Source organism: Leptopilina heterotoma, unplaced genomic scaffold (genome assembly GCF_015476425.1).
Source record: "Leptopilina heterotoma isolate Lh14 unplaced genomic scaffold, ASM1547642v1 Lhet_181, whole genome shotgun sequence".
Lineage (NCBI taxonomy): Eukaryota > Metazoa > Arthropoda > Insecta > Hymenoptera > Figitidae > Leptopilina > Leptopilina heterotoma.
The window spans coordinates 251,891-268,843 of NW_025110898.1; the positions used below are offsets into that span (position 1 = coordinate 251,891).

At 24.7% G+C, this 16,953-nt stretch overlaps 1 protein-coding gene across 3 annotated transcripts in view; it reads right to left on the minus strand.

The window, feature by feature from the left end:
• The window catches only part of LOC122500081 (opioid-binding protein/cell adhesion molecule-like), a 34,581-nt gene extending 22,012 nt beyond the window's left edge, over positions 1-12,569 (minus strand). Inside the window, exons 1-2 of one of the 3 annotated variants that reach the window (XM_043608802.1) lie at positions 7,158-7,436; positions 5,577-5,643 (exon numbers count right to left, since the gene is read on the minus strand). The gene's annotated coding sequence lies outside the window, so the exon portion shown is untranslated. Of the gene's footprint in view, positions 1-5,576; positions 5,644-7,157; positions 7,438-12,552 lie in introns of those variants that run through there. The other 2 variants (XM_043608805.1, XM_043608803.1) reach the window with 2 other exon arrangements.
• Positions 12,570-16,953: the final 4,384 nt, after the last annotated feature.

Here is a 16,953-nt window from a genome sequence, read left to right on the forward strand (position 1 = left end):
AATCAATTTTTTTAAGCTCTTAATTCAACTATATAGAAACCTGTTTTTTGAAAAATATTTTTGAAATGTAATCATACAAAAAAAAGAAAATAGAATTTTTCTTAAAAATTGTAAATAAATTTAAATTAAATTAAATTTAAATAAAAATTGTAAATAATTAAAATTAAATTTAATTTAAATAAAAATTGTAAATAATTAATTTTTTTTATTAAATTTTTGTGTGAAAATTAATAAAAATTGATAAAAATTCTTACTCTAGTGAATTAGTGGCTCAATTTCGACAAATTTGGATTAAGAGGGAAAAGCTGAAACTTCCTCTTCATAATAATATAAATCTTAAATCTCTATAAGGAGACCTCAACCGAATTGATCGCATGAACTGCAACTAAATGGATTAATAGAATAATCTTACTCCACTTTTTGAATCATCAGGTGAAAATATAGAATCCTTTAAACTCTCAGACTTGTTTTCAGCGGTTAGTTAAAATTTTCCAAAGAACGATTCTTTTAAAAAGTGACAATTTACATTCAAGGAAAATGTTTATATATTTCACTCAATCAAGTTTTTTTTAAAGAAACTAATTTTATTTCTTGTTTATTTTTTACCATAAAAACAATTTTTTTTATTCGAATATAAAAATTTACTTCCTTTTAATTTTAATAATTAAAATTTCTTCTCTCATAATTAAAGTTCTTCTTTTCGAAAGAAAATTTTTATTAAAAATTTTTATTTAAAGAAAATTTAATAAAATTAAAAACTTTAGAAAAGTTTAACAAAATTATTATAAACTTTGAGTTTATAATCAAATCAATTTTATTTTAATTCAAAAAGAAGTATGTCTCAAAAAAAATGTGGTTTTATATTATAAAAAATGTAAAAAAAATGTCAGTCTCATCTGTCCTTAGTGCGAGTTTGCGTCGAATTTATAATGCAAATAGAAAAAACCGCTGCAAAGTTAAAGCTGAAATTTTTGATTTCATTTCCAGTACACTTTACTTCTTCATGAAAATTTCTATTCTATGAATAATAAAAATCGCATTTTTGCCATACATTATTGTAATTTAATAACAGAAAAAAAGAACAAAGTCACTTTTTTTTCAAAATTTCTATAATTTTTAAAATGTCAATAACTATTCTTAATTCTAATATAAAATTTTTAAAAAATGTCATTCAAAGTGTCTATACAATATAGACTTAAAATAATTAAAGTTAAATGTGAATTTATATCCAAAAAAAAGGCAAAATGCGATTTTCAATTTTTCAAAGTGGTAAAAAACTATAAAAACTTCGGCCAAAAATTTTTAGCATTTTTAGTATTTTAAAAATGATGAATAATTAAAATTTTGACGTATATCAAATGAAATTATTTCATATTCTAAATTTTAACGCTAAATTAAAAAAAATTTCAAGGCATTTTAAGATAAATCTAAGAATTTGATGTTTATTTTTTCATTATATTATTTAAAAAAAAAAAAGAAGAAGGGAAAATGTCGCTTTCATAAATAATCAGAGTTAAAATGTTGGCTCGAGTAGAAATTCAATTTCATCTCCTACGTCTCGTTTTTTATTAAATAAATAATAACAGAATATAGAAGTAAATTTTATAGAATATTTGAAACATAGTCATACACAAAACTACTGAAAAAATATTTTTAAATTTTCTAAAATTTTACCGAACCTGATTTTTTAACAGTGCCTTAAAGTTAATTAAAATTAAAAGAAAATTATATTTCCTTCTTCAAAGTACAAAATAGAATTTTTCATTTAGCAAAGTACGAATTTATAAACTTCAAAAAAAAAAAAGAATTTCGAAATTTACATTTATGAGAAAAGAAAATTTTCGAAATTTACCTTCAGTTAGGAAAATAATTTAAAAAATTAAAAATTAAATCTTATGATAAACTGTAACCTAATTTTCAAGGATGGTTGAAGGTATTTGCAATTTAAAAATTCGTTTCGCTGTGAATTCTATTAAATAAATATTCCTCTTAATGGAAATTCATCAAAATAAAAATTATCTTCATGAATAATTTGATTGAGAAGAAATTTCTTTATATAAAATTTTACTTTAATAAAAATTGTATGTACAATGGAAAATTTCGTTTAATTATTTATTCAATGTCATGAAACTTAGTCAAAGAAAAATTCCATAAAGTGTGGATTATCAATATTAAAAAAAGCGTAGAGAATTTTCATGAGTAAAAAAAAATTTTTAAATTGGCTTCAAAAAATCATGCGTAAGAAGAAATTTAAAAAATTTTTAAAAATTGAAGCCATTTGGAAGAAAGTGCCATTTTGAAAAAATGGCATTTTCTTTAAAATGGCTTCAAAAAATCATGGATAAGAAGAAATTTAAAAAATTTAAAAATTGAAGCCATTTAGAAGAGAGTGCCATTTTAAAAAATGGCACTTTTTTCAAAATAGCTTCAAAAAATCATGCATTAAAACGAAATTTTAAAAATTGAAGCCATTTTGAAAAAAATTGCTTCAAAAAAGCATGAGTAAGAAGAAATTTAAAAAATTGAAGCCATTTGGAAGAAAATGCCATTTTGAAAAAATGGCACTTTATTCAAAATGGCTTAAAAAAATCATGCGTAAAAAGAAATTTAAAAAATTTTAAAAATTGAAGCCATTTGGAAAAAAGTGACATTTTGAAAAAAGTGGCTTCAAAAAAATCATCCAAATGTTTGAAAATGCTTTTATTGTTAGTTTAGGATGTGAGAATAACTACAATATAATTTCTCGTATTTTTTTTACTGCAGGTATTAAACTCTTGTGGGGAAATTTTCATGTAAGTGCTGGTTGTGTTCTTAGGGATTTTGTTTCAAGAGAAAATATTTACAATAACGTTTCTCAGTAAATTAATTGTTTCCGTGTTCGATAATCATGTTTCTCATGGTTTACAATTATTTTTTACAAGCATTAGAATCACTATATACTGAATATTTCACGCGACCCTTAAGAACAAAAACACTCCCCTTTATATTGGGGTGTGAGTATGTATGCTTTTTTTTGTTATTATAGTAATTCATGTGCTCAAGTCGGCTGAGGTCTCAATTAAGGGTTCATATATATACCACACTTTGTAAAACATCTCAAAAATATTTTGTGTAAAAATTTTCGAGAGATCCAAGCACTCTAAATATATTTTTTTTTTACGACGTTTTTCAAAACCACATTTGATAATGTTTTTCTTGAAAAACTGATTCTTACAAAAATTTTCATAAAATTTTTCGATAAAAATTAATTATTTTAAAAAGATTTAAAAAAAAAATTTTTTTTTAATTCTTCACAAGAATTCAATTATTTTTATAAATAAATAAAATATAAATTATTTTTCCTTGGAAGTTGAATTATCCTTAAAAATTTTAATAAAATTCGTTGCAAAAATTTAATTATTATTTTTATATTATAATAAAACTCATCTCGCAGGATTTTAATTATTTTAAATACAATTTTAAATGTCCTGGAAAAATGAAATTATTCCTAAAAATTTTAATTTGTTTATTGGAATTTAATAATTATTGTCAATACATTTTTAATTAAATTTCTTAAAAGAATTTTATTTTTCCAAAATTTTAATGAAATTCTTTGTATAACAATTTAATTATTTTAAAAAATAATAAGATTTCTACAAAATTGTAATGAAAAAAATTTTTTTTTTCAATTTTAATGAAATTTTTTTCTTTGAGTTGGACTTTTTTTATGATTTTTGAAAATAACTGGGTTTTTCACAAAGTGAAATAAGAGATGTAAGGAAATTTTATACCCTGAGTAGTAGAAAAATATCAAATTCTTGTAAATCTTAAATTATCATTGAATTTTTTTTCTCATATTTTCAATATTGTAATTTTTAAAAAATAAATTAAAAGTTTTACATTGAAATTAATTAAAATTTTCATTCCAGTGTGAAAATAAATAACAATAAATATTTAAATATTTTTTTAACAAAACATATTAATTTATTATTTTCTTCAACAATTATTTTTTTTAAATAATTTTATTTAAAAATTTGAATTTTGAAAGTAATGCAGATGTAATTTTTAGAAATAAATAAGTTTCCAAACATTTAAAGTTTAGAAACTTTCTCGCGCTGTATTCCGTCACTTCTAAGAATTCTGAGAAACAAAATGGCGGCGGACAAATAAAACAGCTGATTCACTTGAAATTTTCAAATTAGTCTAAATTCCAAATTAAACGGAATTAAATGACGATATTTTTTTAAAACAATTTTTCCAAATGGCAAAAATGTGATTTAGGTGTAGTTTGGAAATTTTCCATTCTAACTTTTTTAAATTGGACATTTTACCAAAACTACCAATATTAAAATTTCAAAAAAAAAATAATTAATTAATAAATAATAATAATAATAATAATAATAATAATAATAATAATAATAATAATAATAATAATAAAATAATTAAAAGAAAATTATTATTAAAAAGCTATTCTATATGGAAATTTTAAATGCCCCTAATTTCATATATATAATTTTTTTTCCAAATGGAATTAATTTACAAATAAAATTTTATAAACGTAGAGAATAAAATTGTTCGTTTTAAAGTAATAATTACAAAACTAATTGGGGCAAATTAAACTGGAAATTAAATTTGACTTGTGTCAAAACTGTCGAGCGGGCGTTCAATATGATAAACTGATAGTGGTGCGGGGTTAAGATGAAAGACGTCCAGCTCGCTAGAATAAGAGACTGACAGCTTCGTTATAACAGTTGCTCGTTATGTCAAACATGATTACAGTACAATTCCAATTTTAGTGCAATAATTATTTCATTTCTTTCCACAATTTTTTTTTTCTACTTTAAAAAAAATTTTTTCTTTTTTTTTTTCTTATTATACCTCTAGAGTGGCAATTTGTTCCAAGAATATGTACAACGTGTTAAAAATTGGTCCAAGAAATGTGGAAAAATTCACATGAATATTTCATGAAGTAAAATATTTTTCCAAAATATAGTTTTTTTTTCTTAATGGAGATTATAAAATTTTTATTTTTAAAATTTTCGAAATTCTTTTTTTAATAATTAAAAATTTTTTCACATTTTTCTTTTTTAGTCTTTAACAAAAAAAAAAAAAAACAGAATTTTAACACCTTGCATATTCTTGAAATAAATTGCCACATTAGTATGGCAATGAAATGTTTCATTACATGCAAAATTAGCTTCAACATAAACCCGCAAGAACGTTGAAAAATGTTTATAATTTTTATAATTTTAGTAATTTTAATTTCTATCAAATTTTGTAATTTAAAATTTTTTGTAATTATAATTATTCAAAACTTGATTTCTAAAAATTAAAAAAAAAAATACTTTTTAAAAAATCATATTTTTTAATAATGGAATTTTAACAAATTTTAATTATTAAAAAATTTTTTAATTAAAAATATCAAAAATAACGATTTTTAACTGTATTATTAATTACTCTACCTCATGCAAAAAAAACCAAAATTTACTCAACGTATCTACATAAAATAACGTGTAAAAAACACCCAAAAAAATATTTATAAAACATTTTTATATCTAAGAGATGATGGTAAATAAATCAAAAAATGTAAAATAGACCTTTTAAAAGGAGTTGCACACGAAGCTTGTAAAAGGATATTGAAGTTATAACGGCCCTCTGTAGGATCTTAAAAGAACAAAAAATATATTAATTAATTCTTTTAATAGTTTAATTATCCATTTTCTTTTTTCAAAAAAAAAATAAAGAAATTCTCCTCTACATTGTATTTTCATATTGTCGAAAACTGGTCATTATATTTTAAATTTATAGTGTAATAATTCATCCAAAATTATCAAGCACAAAATGAGCCCAGTTATCAAGACAATGGAAAATTTTCTCATAAATTTTAATGTTTAATGCCATTAAACTTTGGAAAAGTTTTTTAATTTTTTAATTTTCAGGTATATTCTCCTTTTTCAAATTTATTTTTAAAGGATGTTTTTAAATAACGTATTCATTCATTCACTATTTTTAAAAAATAATCATCTCTTTTGTATTTTTTCTCATTAGTTTTAATCTCAACTCTATAATGGCCATTGACTTTTGAATATTTTTTAATGTTCATGTATTTTTTATTTGTTTCTTTTTGTTTTATTTTCAACAAGATTTTTTTTAAATAACACAGTTTTCCCATATTTGAAAATAAATATCTCTTTTGTGCTTTTTCTCAAAATGTTTTAATGTCTAATGGCCATTAACTTTTAAATATTTTTAATTTTCGATTTTTTTTTATTTTCTTTTTTTTTGTTTCATTTTTATAAGATGTTTTTAAATAACAAAATTTTCCCTTAGTAGAAAATAAATATCTCTTTCGTATTTTTATTTTAATGTCTAATGACCATTATAACTTTCAAATATTTTTAATATTCTGGATTTTTTTTCTTAGCTTTTTATTTTTAAAGAATTTTTTTAAATAACATTCATTTACTCTTTCTAGAAAATAAGCATTTCCTTCGTATTTTTTCACATAAATTTGAATACTTAATGCCATTAACATTTCAATATTTTTTAATTTTCAAGATTTTTATTTTCGTTATCTTCTTTTTTTTTATTTTTAAAAGATGTTTTTAATAATATTATTATCCCATATTAGAAAACAAATATTTCTCTCGTATTTTCTTCCTAAAAATTTTTATTGTTCATTAATTAACCATTATGTTTTAAATATTTTTTAATTTTCAAATTTTTTTTTCTTTTTTTTTATTTGATTTTTGAAAGTTAAATAACAAAATTTCTACTTATTAGAAAATAAATATCTCTCTCTTTCGTATTTTTTTCAATAAATTTTAATGTCAAAGCGCCATTAACTTTTATATATTTTTTAATTGTCAATTTTTTTTATTTTCAGTTTTTTTTTTAAACATTTTTAAATAAAGTAAGTTTTCCTTATTAGAAAATGAATATCTCGTATTTGTTCTCAAAAATTCTAATACTTATGCCTTTAAATTTTAAATATTTTTTAATTTTAAATTAAAAAAATTTTTTTTATTTATTTATTTTTTTTTAAGAATGCACTTAAATAACACTGATTTATCTTTAAAAAAAATATAAATCTTTCGTTTTTTTTGCTTGTAAATGCTAAAACACTTTGTTTTTTAATAAATAAAAATTCATGCTATAAAAAAATGTTCCATATTTACCTTAGAAAATTAAATTTTTTCTTGTATATTATTGGAAACAACACTCGAGTATTCTGTATTTATAATTTTATCTGAACATGAGTTTATTAGTTTTATTTATAAATTTATGATTAATATTGATTTTACACGTGTATAAGAATAATATTTTATGAAAATTCAATTTACCCATATTTAAATTTTTTTTCATTCTAAACTAGAAACATTTTTTGTATGCTTTTCTTGATATATAAGAATTTTCTCTATATTTAAAATATTTAATTCTGTTTTACGTTAATATTTTTAGGGAAATATTCAACTATATTCTTAATTTTATTTTTTAAATTTTATTTAAATTTTTTACCCTATTTCGTCAATAAATGAATTTTTTAATTCGCGAATTTATTTTACTTTGGATATTGTTATAAATGAATTTTTAATTAATTCGCGAAATTTTTATTTTTACTTTGGATATAGTTTACGGCACTTATTTTATTATTTTTATGTAATTTGTTTAAAGGATAATGTAATTGTTTCAAGGATTATTTTTTTATAATTTTATAGGGATAGTTTTTTTTAATGCTGAAAAGGAGATTATCTAAAAATGGAATTTTCAGGGAATTTTAGTGAAATTAGAAAGAGGATTTTATTTTTAGGAAAATTATATGCACACGATTGTGGGTCTGATAACTATGTATCAATGCACTTTGGAAAACGTGAATTTGGCAGATAGTAGTAATCTCATTGCTAGCAAACGTTCTTTGGAAGGGGCGCGGCGAAACTGAGAACGGATAACCAAGTCTACTGCTATCTCTATTTGAGGGTAGTTTCTCCTTCTCTTCACCTCTCGGTGTATTTCGTTTTACTTCGGTTGCACCCTCTCATTTACTCAAAGCTAACATTTGGCAAAGGAACAATTGTTACGCGCAAACTCCTTTTCCTGATAACATATATTATTTTGTAATACAGGTTATTTCACTTTATTAAGTTATACCTATTACTTTCAGAGAAAACCTATAACAAGTTTAAGGTCTTAATGGAATCATCTCTGCCGTTTGATTTCTAAAAGGCAAAAATTAAAAAAAAAATTTACAATTTTCAAAGTTCAACATTTTGAAAATTTTATTTCAAACTGCGCTGTTTTAATTCAATGTCATCTAAATTTTAATCTAATTTAGAAAAAAGTAACTAATTTTACAATTTTCCCACTCTTAAAAATTAAAAAAAGAATTTTTTTTTAAATTTAATAAAAACAAATATTTTACATTGTAGTTAAGTATTAAAATTTGTCCCATTTTTAAACATTGAATAATAAAATACAAACAGCTCATATTTTTAACAGCATTTTAAAAATATTTTAAAATTAAAAAAAAACATACATTTTTCATATTCAAAAAATAATAAAAATTTGAAGCTCGATAGTGTGGATATAAAAAAATTTGAAATAACAACTTCAGAGGAGTCTTAATAATGTTAAAATACAAAAATTCATTTCGCTGTTTCAATATTTGGCAAAGTGCGCCACACCCAGTCCAACATTTTTAAGAAGTTGATATACAGACAAAACGACTGTAATACCCAAGCAAGCTTTTAATTTAAATTTCATTCCTTTATAGTCAATGTTATAAATTTTAAATTATAATACCCTAAATGGCGAAACTTCTTTTCTTTAATAAAAATTTCATGATTTTAAAATTGAATAACCATTTTAGGAACATTTTAAAAAAGTGTCCTACTTCAATAAATATGAAATACAAACCATTAGCTTTAATTCGCGTAAAGAAAAAGTATTTAAATTTAATGACAATTTTCTATTTCAATTATTAACAAATTTTGTATTTTATTATTTTATTCAGTTAAGAGTGGATAAAAAATATTTTAAAATATTCAAACTATAGATTTTTTTAAAGACTTTACGAATTAAGGCCATTAAAAAAACTTTTTGTCCGAGTTAACGTTCTGCTTTAATTTTTCTACTATCAATTATTAACAATATTTGAAGAACAATTTAAAATTTTTTTTTTTTTTTTAATTCATGTGTAAGAGACTTTTTGTTTAAAATGGACTAATTAATTTAGAAAAACTTTTTCCTAAATATTGTAAAAAAGAGGAAAAATCTATGAATCATCTTAATTTTGGAAATATTTTATCTCGAAGAAGATTCTATATAGTAATAATTTTTTATACCCAAGTAATTAATGACTGGGTAATTATACCCTAAATTTCCCCTAGTTTGAAATGATAGGAGATTATTGATTGAGCTGTGCTTTTAATTAACTCGTACATTTTTCTATAATTCAGTTAAATAAATTCCACTGTGTTACCAGTAATTTTTAAAAATCTTATATTTATAATTATTTGTTGTAATTTTAATTATTTATTTTCATCATTAGTCCCCTTTTTTACCTAATCTCTTTTTTTATCCCCTAAAACAACTAAAATTATAATTTTTCTCCTCTTTTCTCCTTATTTTTGAAATAAATTTTTCCAATTTTTATAAAAAATTTAACTATTTTAAAAATAAATTTTTCTAATTTAAAAAAAAAAATTAAACTATTTTTGAAATAAATTTTTCTAATTTTTATAAAAAAAATTTTCCTTAAAAATAATAAAAGTTATTCTGGGTACAACAATTTTTAACATTAAATTTTACTATATTTTTTATTTGACCGAAAAACAACAGATAAAAATGTTTGAATGCGTCTTTTATTGAAATACTATTAACAATTTTTGATTGAAAAATTTTTAAATGATAAAAGATGAAAAATATTTTAACTTGGTTATTTTTTTCGGACATTTGGCAGCCCGATCAAATAAAAATTTAGTTTTTTAAAAATTCTACCATGTACTATAATATTTGTTGAATAAAAAAATTCGGTCCAATGATTACAACTCGGTGTATTGGAAATTTTTGGAATTTAAAAATCTAACTGAATAGAAATTGTATTAAGTAAATATACCGTTGAAAGAAAATTCGTTTAAATAAAAATTGTCAATATAAAAAATTTGATTAATTATAGAAATGTAGTTACATTTACTTTAGTTAAATAAAATAGTTTTTTATATTTGTAAAATTTCTGTTTCCATAAAGATCAAAGGTGATTCATGCAGATTTTTTTGATGCTGGAAAAAATCCGTTTTCTTGATAATATGCCCGATTTTTAGAAATTTTACAAAGGTGAAAAAAATGTATATTTTAAAAATGATTATTGCAAATATTTTGCAAAATTTAGTTCAGAAAAGCATCACATAATATTAATTAAGACATCCAAAATATCACCAATGTGATATTTAAAAAGATTTAAATTCTCTAACTTAAATTTTAAATTCTTTAGGGTCCTCTAAATTTAAATTAAATTTTCTTTATTATAAATTAGGAAGCAAAAATAATTTTTTTAGGAAAATTAATGCTTCGTTATCTGTCTGAATAGTGAACGGTCCTGTCTGATAAATACCCGTTGAAAAAAGTATTGTAACTCTGGGATTAAGCGTTGACGTTACTTAATCCATTATCTAATGCGTAATCGTAAAAAGTACGGATTGTATGGTGAATGCGTTAACCCCTCAAGCTGAATGAATCTCGTCAGCTTTGCCTAGGTTAATTAATAAAATTTTATCGAGAAAAACATATTCGGAATACTTATTCTCTTAATTTGTAATTAATTGTAAAGTCCGCTCATAAAAGCTCGAATCGAAAGTTATAAAAGAAAGGTTCGCTTTTATTTATTTAGAACCTGGGTTCAATTACTTTACTTCTAAATAAAAAGTTTTTATATCGTAACCTAGTCTAATCTTAGAAATTTATTTTTGAACTAAATAAAATAAAACTATGGCGGTTCCATTTTTATTGTTATATTTATTTTATGCTTTTTTTATACTTATCAAATTATTGTGTGTTACTAAATATCCTAACTGAACAATAAGTATAAATCAGCAATCGAATGACAAGGGACAATGAAAATGCATGGGTTTTTATAGTAGCAAATCTTTCCTAGTGGAAGACAATAAGATCAGAGTTCACCCCTATCTCTAAGCTTGACTACTGGATTATCCCAAGATCTGAATCATTTATTGGAGCTTGCGAACACCTGCATTACATATAGTTTATCGCGAGTATCTAAACTACATATGGGACACTAACCAACCCGAATAGTGAAACTATGCTTGCGTCTCGAAACTGACATGAATGAGTCCTAAAAGTTGAAATTAACTTCCAACCTTCGGAATCTCTAATTACTTTCCCTTAAAATATTGAAAATCAATGAAAATTTAAAAAATTACATAGTTTTATGAGCTTCGATTTTCAGATCATTAGCAATTTTTTTAATTTTATTTAAATAGCAAATTTTAGATACTTTCTGATTTAGATGCTTTTGATCTCCACTGTCTCCTTAAAAAAAGGCACTAAATTTGAAGGAAAAATATTAACATTGTTTGTAGATATCGAGATTTTTGTAAGTGGGACACAATGTCCCAGAAACATTAAAGGGTCATTTATATCCTAATTCTAATTGTCAGGTATAAACAATTATTAAAAAAAAAGAATTTATTTAATTTCTGAATTTTTCAGAAAGCTTTAAAATTTCTCTTTTACTTTTTTTTCTACTTTCAAACGTAATTCTTTATCTCGTACTTCTTGCACGCGGTCATCTTCAGTGACTCACCACTAATGTCTTGAGTTTCAAAGAGAATTTTGTTACTGCTGGGATGTAACATTGGCTTCGTCCCAATTAACGCCCACAAATTTAAATTTTACTTGAATACTGAAAACTTTTTCTTAAGCTGTCTCGGTTTTCACCGACACCACTGGCTCGATTTTTCATACTTTTTTTAATATTAATTTTACAATGTACTCTTTAAAACACCACTCATTGTTCGACAAATTATAATAACCAGAATTGTAGTTGACAATTAACAAAAATAAATAAAATTGTAACAAAAAAAACTTTTAAAATTTTAATAGTTTCTGAATTAAAAAAACCACAGGTGTATTATAAAGTAGATCCATAGGTAATCTAATGAACTCAGAGGGATGTCATAAACAAGACAGTGTTCGGATAACAAGTTTTAAAAAAATGTCACTGCTGACACCGTTGTAACGAAAAATCCCACCGCTGTCACTACCAGAAAAACGAAAGATTTTCTATACTTATAACGACGATTTTTAATAATTACCTCACTGTATCAATTTTCAAAATTGACCTCAAAACGAGATTTTAATTTGTGACTGTCACACTTTAATTAATTCCGTACGTGAATGATTCAAATTGGGATAAAAAATTCTCAAATATAAATGAACGAAATTTGCAAAAGAAATCACAGAGAACGACAGTATATATTAGAGCAGATGCGAATCCATAATACTATTGACTATTGAGACAAGTACAGAAGAGCAAACAAGATAATCGTTCTAACTTACCGAAGCAGACGACAAAGTAATTCGACAGTTGATCCACTGGAACTGGTAAGGTAAATGTTCCAATTTAGAAACGTGTACCAATTTGGACACAGCTGCGTACATATACGACTACCGGCGTGAATTCTATACGAACGCCTATGTTTTTTGATCACTGCAAGAAATCGTCTATTTTCTGAAATATCAATAAAATTTCTTTCACTTCAATAAAGTTTAACTTTTTTATAATATTATTGAATTTAAACTTGAAAGATTAAAATTTGAAAAAACTTGACCTTGAGACTTGAAAATTTTAAATTGAAGATTTGTTTTGACGAATTAGAAGATTGATATTGTGACTGAAGATTGAAATTTTCGAACTTGATGATTGATTGTTGAACTGAGGTTTCCTTAAGGAACACGTATATTCATGTAAAAATCCCCACTAACAATTTTCTTAAGGGAGAAAAATTGGGGATGGAAATATTGTAGAATGGGAAAAAGAGGTTGGCTATTTTAGGATTGGTTTAAGATAAAGAAAATGTACAGAAAATGCATTAAGAAAAGGGCCTAATTGGCGAATTTTGGGACCGTCCTATTTTAATGAGTTCTAAGCGTAGGAGGATCCTAGAAAAAAGAGCTGAGACTTTTCCTTCCTCAACTTCATTTACTCTCCAACGCAAATTCTAAATTTTACAGAAACGGCAATTTTCCTTAATTTTAACATATTTTCTAACTTTAATATATTTTATACAATAAAAATTGTATTTGTTTAAAAACTATATTAAAATATAAACTTTTAATCTAATAAGATTTCGAAACTGTGTAGCGTTTCTAATACGACAAAGCCTAATACTCTGGTAGCGACACTTTAACAGTTTAGGTAATATGATCTACGTAAGGAAATGAATTATTAAGTTTAACTATAATGTTACGAATCCAGGAAGCTTGAGAATGTGTTGTGAATTTTATGACAAAAATAAACCACTTCTCTTGATCTAGAAAATAAAATTCATAAACTGTGTTTATGCTATTTTAGAAATTTTGTCTGAGAAAACTATTGAGTATTTCAATTTAAAAATTAATGCACATATAAAGGATACTTTGAACTTCATTTTGGCATATTTTATTTATGAAAATAATTTTTTCTAAAACTTCTATAAAAAATTTGCGAGAGCTCCGGCTAACATTGGTTTAGACTTACTCACCAAGACAACTATTTTTATTTACTCTGTCAATAGGCTGTACTCGAAGTTCTAAATGGAATTATCATCACAAATTTTTTTTTAAAACTTCTATAAAGAATTTGCGAGAGCTCCGGATAACATTGGTTTAGACCTACTCACCAAGACAACTATTTCTGATGTACTCTGTCAATAGGCTGTACTAGAAGTTCTAAATTGAATTATCATCACAATTTTTTTTTAAAACTTCTATAAAGAATTTGCGAGAGCTCCGGATAACATCAATTAAGACTTACTCACCAAGACAACTTTTTTTATTTACTCTGTCGATAGGCTGTACTCGAAGTTCTAAATGGAATTATCATCACAAATTTTCTTTTAAAACTTCTATAAAGAATTTGCGAGAGCTCCGGATAACATTGGTTTAGACTTACTCACCAAGACAACTATTTTTATTTACTCTGTCGATAGGCTGTACTCGAAGTTATAAATGGAATTATCATCACAAATTTTTTTTTAAAACTTCTATAAAGAATTTGCGAGAGCTTCGGATAACATTGGTTTAGACTTACTCAGCAAGACAACTATTTTTTATTTACTCTGTCAATAGGCTGTAGTTAAAGTTTCAAATGGGATTATCTTCACAATAATTTTTAAAAACTTTTATAAAGAATTTGCGAGAGTTCCGGCTAACATTGCTTTAGACGTACTCACAAAGACAACTATTTCTGATGTACTCTGTCAATAGGCTGTACTAGAAGTTCTAAATTGAATTATCATCACAATTTTTTTTAAAACTTCTATAAAGAATTTGCGAGAGCTCCGGATAACATTAATTAAGACTTACTCACCAAGACAACTTTTTTTATTTACTCTGTCGATAGGCTGTACTCGAAGTTATAAATGGAATTATCATCACAAATTTTTTTTTAAAACTTCTATAAAGAATTTGCGAGAGCTTCGGATAACATTGGTTTAGACTTACTCAGCAAGAAAACTATTTTTTATTTACTCTGTCAATAGGCTGTCGTTAAAGTTTCAAATGGAATTATCTTCACAATAATTTTTTAAAGTCTTCTGTATAGACTTTGCGAGAGTTCCGGCTAACATTGGTTTAGACTTTCTCACCAAGACAACTATTTCTGATGTACTCTGTCGATTGGCTGCTGTAAAAGATTTAAATGGAATTATCATCACAATAATTTTTTAAAAACTTCGATAAGTAATTAGCGTTAGCTCCAGCTAACATTGGTTTAGACTTACTCACCAAGACAACTATTTTTTATTTACTCTGTCAATAGGCTGCTGTAAAAGATTTAAATGGAATTATCATCACAATTATTTTTTAAAAACTTCCATAAAAAATTGGCATTAGCACCAGCTAACATTGGTTTAGACTTACTCACCAAGACAACTATTTTTATTTCTCTGTCAATAGCCTGTAGTTAAAGTTTCAAATGGGATTATCTTCACAATAATTTTTTAAAATCTTCTGTAAAGACTTTGCGAGAGTTCCGGCTAACATTGGTTTAGACTTACTCACCAAGACAACTATTTTTATTTTTTTGTCGATAGGCTGCACTCGAAGTTCTAAATGGAATTATCGCAAATTTTTTTTTAAAACTTCTATAACGAATTTGCGAGAGCTCCGGCTAACATTGGTTTAGACTTACTCACCAAGACAACTATTTTTTATTTACTCTGTTAATAGGCTGTAGTTGAAGTTTCAAATGGAATTATCTTCACAATAATTTTTTAATATCATCTGTAAAGACTTTGCGAGAGTTCCGGCTAACATTGGTTTAGACTTTCCCACCAAGACAACTATTTCTGATGTACTCTGTCGATTGGCTGCTGTAAAAGATTTAAATGGAATTATCATCACAATAATTTTTTGAAAACTTCGATAAATAATTGGCGTTAGCTCCAGCTAACATTGGTTTAGACTTACTCACCAAGACAACTATTTTTTATTTACTCTTTCAATAGGATGTTAGTTGAAGTTTCAATTGAGATTATCATCACAATAATTTTTTAAAAACTTCTATAAAGAATTTGCGAGAGCTCCGGCTAACATTGGTTTAGACTTTCTCACCAAGACAACTATTTCTGATGTACTCTGTCGATTGGCTGCTGTAAAAGATTTAAGTGGAATTATCATCACAATAATTTTTTAAAAACTTCGATAAAGAATTGACGTTAGCACGAGCTAACATTAGTTAAGACTTACTCACCAAGACAACTATTTTTTATTTACTCTGTCAATAGGCTTTACTTGAAGTTTTAAATGGGATTATCTTTACAATAATTTTTTAAAAACATCTGTAAAAAATTTGCGAGAGTTCCGGCTAACATTGGTTTAGACTTACTCACCAAGACAACTATTTTTATTTTTTTGTCGATAGGCTGTACTCGAAGTTCTAAATGGAATTATCGCAAATTTTTTTTTTAAAACTTCTATAACGAATTTGCGAGAGCTCCGGCTAACATTGGTTTAGACTTTCTCACCAAGACAACTATTTCTGATGTACTCTGTCGATTGGCTGCTGTAAAAGATTTAAATGGAATCATCATCACAATAATTTTTTAAAAACTTCGATAAATAATTGGCGTTAGCTCCAGCTAACATTGGTTTAGACTTACTCACCAAGACAACTTTTTTTTATTTACTCTGTCAATAGGCTGTAGTTAAAGTTTCAAATGGGATTATCTTCAGAATAATTTTTTAAAAACTTCTGTAAAAAATTTGCGAGAGTACCGGCTAACATTGGTTTAGACTTACTCACCAAGACAACTATTTTTTATTTACTCTGTCAATAGGCTAGAGTTAAAGTTTCAAATGGGATTATCTTAAGAATAATTCTTTAAAAACTTCTGTAAAGAATTTGCGAGAGTTCCGGCTAACATTGGTTTAGACTTACTCACCAAGACAACTATTTTTATTTTTTTGTCGATAGGCTGTACTCGAAGTTCTAAATGAAATTATCGCAAATTTTTTTTTTAAAACTTCTATAACGAATTTGCGAGAGCTCCGGCTAACATTGGTTTAGACTTACTCACCAAGACAACTATTTCTGATGTACTCTGTCGATAGGATGTAGTTGAAGTTTCAAATGAGATTATCATCACAATAATTTTTTAAAAACTTCTATAAAGAATTTGCAAGAGCTCCGGCTAACATTGGTTTAGACTCTCTCACCAAGACAACTATTTCTGATGTACTCTGTCGATTGGCTGCTGT